Source organism: Aspergillus homomorphus, assembly GCF_003184865.1.
Source record: "Aspergillus homomorphus CBS 101889 unplaced genomic scaffold BO97scaffold_49, whole genome shotgun sequence".
In the NCBI taxonomy this organism is placed as follows: Eukaryota; Fungi; Ascomycota; class Eurotiomycetes; order Eurotiales; family Aspergillaceae; genus Aspergillus; species Aspergillus homomorphus.
Window position 1 is genome coordinate 73,231 of NW_020291935.1, and position 6,000 is coordinate 79,230.

Consider the following 6,000-nt stretch of genomic DNA (forward strand, 5'->3'; position numbering starts at 1 on the left):
TTAATTAATTTAAATAAAAACTTTAATTCTAATAATTTTATATCTAATAATTTTATATTATTTATTAATTTATTTATATTATCTGATTTTTCCAGAGATTTATTTTTCAATAATACTAATAATATTTTTTAATTTTTTTATTCTAGAGATAATGGAAACCTGAATACTTAAGAATTTATTTATTATATAATATATATTAAGAAGATAAAACCTAAAGAGATTAGATTTTTTACTTTTAATATAATTAATAATAAAGTTATATAATAAATTAATTATATTATATATTATAAGAATATTAATATATTTATTAATTATATTAAGAAGACTATTTAATACTAGAGTAGCTTAACCTGACTGTTATACCTTAACCTTAACCTGACCTTAACCTGGCAGTCAGGTTAAGATATAAAAATCAGATTAACTGCAGGTATAACAGTTAACTGCAGTTAACTATTATACCTAAATCAGACAGAATCAGGCAGGAATCAGGCAGAAATATTCTGTTATTTTATACTATCTTCTTAAATAGGCTTAATTGCTAAGAAATTTGACCTGCAGGTTAATCATTAGTTAACCTGGATAGGAATATATATTTCTTATACCTGACTATAAACCTGACCTAACCTGGCTGTTAGCCACTCTATTTAATACTATAGAGAAGCTGTAGTTAAGATAAATCTATAAATTTATTTTTAAAGAATTATACTTATTTAACATATAATTAGTTTTATTAAGATTAAGAAGTATTTAATAATCTATATTAATTTAATTAATAGTTAAATTAAAAAATTTAAAAAGAGATTTAAACTAAATATCTTTAGTAATATAAATAAATTAAATATTATATACTTTTTTCTTATTAATATGTAAACTAATTAATATATTAGATAATTTATTTAGAATATTATTTAATATATCTAAGTAGTATAAATAAATAATATATTCAACTAGATTATATATATATAGAATTATATTAATCTTTATTTATATACTAGAACATATATTTATATTAATTTAAAACTTATTATTATTTTAAAAATAATAATTACTCAGAGTGACTAGGGGGTTATTTATTATAATCTATTAAAAGATTTATATATTATATAGTTAATATAAATTACAAAAACAGAACTATTATTACTACTATTATTCTAATTATTAATAATTATTTAATTACTAGTTTAGATTTTAATTATTAGAATAATATATCTACTACTATAATTAAAAATAATATAATATTTAAATCTAATATTATTTCTCTTAATACTATTCTCTATACTAAAATTAAAATATAAAAATAAAAATAGAGAATAGTAAACTAATTATAAAGAGAAAATTAAATAAATTAATAACTTAATATTTATAAAAAACTATATATTTAAATTAGAAGATATATTAAAATTTTTTAATATTAAAAAAATAAATTTATTAAATATTTTAATTATTTAAATATTATACTAGACTCTTATAATTAATAATTATTATTTAAAATATTTTATTAATTTTTATTTAAAAAAATACAGAAATATTAATATTATAAAAATAACTAAATAATTTATTTAAAGATAATACATAGCTATAAATAATATAGAATATAAATTTAAATAATTTAATTTATTTAAAAATTAGAATATAATTATATTTTTATTTATTTTATTTTAAAAATTTATAGAATAATAAAATTAATTAATTATACTTAATTTATACTTTTTATAATTAGAAATATTTTTTAATATATTATTATAATTTATAATAAAATAAGTTATATTTAACTAGAAATTAGATCTTATTATTATATCTACTATAAAAAATATATATCTATAGTTTAATAAAATATTTATAAATAAATCTAAGATTAATATTTTTAAATTTTCATAATTTTATATCTACTATAATTTAAGATTATTTTATTAATAGAAGTATATTAGAGTTTCTATAAACTTAAAAATATATAAAATATAAAATAATTTATTATCTAATACTACTATACCCTAGTAATATATCTAAGAATAAAGATATTATATATTTAATTAGTATTTTTCTTAATAAATTTATATCTAATAATACTCTAGAATATTATATTTTTATAAAATAATAATTCAATTAAGAATATTATATTATTATAAAATAATATATTTTAGAAAGTTATATTAATTATCTAGTAAACTATAATACTATTTATTATAAAATAAAAATTATCATTTAAAATATTTAAAGTTAAAAAATAATTTAATAAAAATAATAATAATAAAATTTTTAATTAAAATTTTTTTTTCTTTTTTTTTCTTTTTTTTTATTAAAATAGTTTTTTTGAAAGTATTTCTTCATATATTATACTAATAATATCTTCTATTTTCTGGAGTACAGCTTTATAGAAAGCTTTTCTTTAAATTAATTTTATAAATATTATATCTTTCTACTCATCTCACACTACAATAAATTAAATTATATTTAAATTATTAAAAAATTTTAAACTTTTTAAAATATTGAAAGTTTATATTTATAAATTATATGATTTTCTAAATCTGAAATTAAGACTTAGTATAAAAGCTTATTATTAAAAGTTTCTTTTGGAAATCCTTTATAGAAAATTGATATAGATAATTTTATATATTAATCTTTAATAGATAATTTTTAGAATATGTTGTTTTAAAAGATTCTAAAATATTAAAAAAGATTTTAAGATTTTTATTATTATTATCTTATATATAATTAATAATATTATTTACAATCTTAATCTAAAGTATCTATAGAAAATATTGATTATAAATTAAACTATATAAATATATTAAAAATATACTATTAACTTTAAATGAATTTTATAAAATCAGAGTTAATGAAAGTATTATAAAACTAGATATTCTAGTTAAACTAAGTCTAGAATTTTAATAAAATAGAATTGACTATTGAATTATTATTACTAATACTATTAATGATTATGTTAAATAATTAAGTAATAAGATTATATTTATACAAAATTAATAAAATAATTATAATCAGATTTTTACTAATATAAAATCGAAATCTTGATTGAAAACTTTATTAAATATCATTATAATCTATATCTTTTATCAAAAGATTTTTAATTAAAATAAAAAATATTTTTTAATTGAAATTAATCTAGTAAGTAACTATAATTAGTATTCAATTAATATCTAGAAATTTGATAATAACTTTATATATATATTTTCAAATAATTTGAGATAAATATTCTTCAATTTATATTTAATTTAAAGAACTTCAACTTTATTTAAAAAATAAGAAAATAAATTTATTTATTAATATAAATCATATATATTATTTAATAATTTAGAATAGTAGATAATGAATAATCATAAAATATAAAACTTAATTATAAAAATCTTATTATAAGTAGTAGAGGTCTTGAAATGGAAGATAATAAAAAAATTTATTTTAGAAAAATAAATAAATACTGATAATAATTATTTTATATTTACTTAGTTATTTACTTGAAGATTATTAAAGATATTTTGTATAATCGTTTCAAAAGTAATGATTTATAAAATTACTTTTTATCTTTTTAATTCCCATATATTATAAAAAATAGAAATATATAAAATAATAAATATAAAAAGTCCTTTGATGATATTAATACTTTTTCATAATTAAAGAAAAATAATAGTTTATAAATTTATAATCTAATTTTGTAAAAAGAGTATTTTTAATTATTAATTATAAGAAATAAAAAACTTTTTATAAAATTAAATATAAAATAATCTTCTGATTCTTTATACTATATATAGGCTTAAGATTCAAAAAAAGTCTAGTTTAAATAATATATATTAATTTCAATTTTATTATTATTTATAAGAATCTAGAAAGTGAAAACAAGTTAATAGTATTGTTGAAAAATAAAACAAATAATTATACCTAATTTATAGTATTAGGAAGTCCCTATAAGTAATAACTTAATAAAATAAAAAATAGAAAATTATATTTAAAATTTAAAATTATATTTAAAATTTAAAATTATATTTACTACTAAGATTTAAATAATCACTTTTTTATTCTGAATCTTAAGTTGAAATATATTATTCTATTAAGATATAATTCATATTTTAATAAATAGTTTATTACTTATATTCTAATTTCTGAAAGCTTTATAGTGTTAATATATCTATTTTTTAAAGATTAAAATATAGACATTTAATAAGAATAATGATTTTAAATAAATATATATTTATATTAAGAGGTTTTAGAAAAGGATTTTAAAAGAATTTAATATTATAAATAAAATATAATAACTAGTATTAAATTAGATAATTATAAATAATATACTTATTAAGATAAATTGATCAAAGAATAGAATATTAATCACTCTTAAATTAAATATATAAATGATTAAGATCCTTTTTAATAAAAAATAAGAAAATAATAGAGTTTATAAGTTTAAGTAAAAGATTTTAATAATAGATTAAAAATGTTATACTAATTTTCAATGATTATTTTAATAATAAAAGTATAATCCTTGTATACAATTGATTAGGTCTTTAATATACAGCTTAAATGTAATTATAGTTATTTTTTTTATTTCTTACTATAAGAATATAACAGATACTGTAGGCCTACTAGCTAGCAGCCTAGTAGCTTCTATTTTATAACTCCTATCTTCTTTTTTATATTATATATCTAATTTTCATATATTTAAAGCCTGGATAAGATATTAAGAATTGATAATCGATTAATTAATTTTATCAAGTTAAATATCTTCTATTTCTAGATATATTAATATAGTAGTATATCGAGTTTGTTATCTAAGATTTTTCAGTTATTTCTTCTAAATAAGAGATTATTTTTTATATATATACTTTTTTCCTGTAATAGAGTAGTAATATAGGATATTAGTTATTATTTATAAATAGAGATATATAATATAAAAATAAATTTTGTTATTAAGATATATCTCTTAAGAGTATATCTAGTATTTTTCTAATTTCTTAATTTAATAATAATACTGTACATTATATTATTTGTATAGTATATATAATAGAGGCATTGGAATAAACTATATTTTCATATTTACTAAATTAGAATATTAATTATTTAGTAAATCATAAAACTATATAGAAACTCTATTATTAAATTTATTTTTATCTATTAATTTTTTCCTTTAATCTCTTTTAAACTTTTATTTACCTAGTTTCTAAATTATAGCTAATTCCAAATTAAAAATAAGATAAATATATTTTTAGATTATTTGATAGTATGAAAAAAATAAACTACAATCTAAAAATAATAGAGTTTAAGGTTATTAAAAGTTTATTTTTGTTTTTCTAGGTTTATTCTAAAAGGTATTCTTAAAAGTACTAAAACTATCACAGTATAGACTTAGGACACCCTGTTTACTCTACTTAGTTTCCTTATTCAAGTATACTACTGATCCTAACTGCTTTATATATAATACATAATTTATTTAATCTCTTAATTTATTTCTAATTCTGTTATAATTTCTTAAGTTATATTTTATTTAGAAATCCAAAAATAGCCTAATCAAGTATGTAATTAAGAATTGAGAAAATTATTATTAAAATCTATTAATCTAAATTATTATATTTATTAATTTTACTAGCCTATATCTTGATACTATATAACTTCTATTTTTAGAAATGATAATCTAATAAGATACTAAGAATTTTATAATTATTTATAATACTAGATTCTTCTAAAACATTTATCTGATATATAATAGAATATCTAAAGAAATAATATAATCATTATAACTAGATTTATATTTTTTATTAAATAAACTATAAAAATTAATTTAAATTATAATTATTTATAGTACTATTATTATCTGCTAGATAAAATTGAATTTTAAATATAAATTATTAATTTATAAAAACAACTACAGTCCAAGATATTAATAACTCTAAAATATTCTTTTAGAATCTTTAAAGAATTCCCTAAATTACAAGATATAAAGAGTATACTACTATCTATAGTATAAGTAGCAGAATATAATACTGCTAAAATTATCTA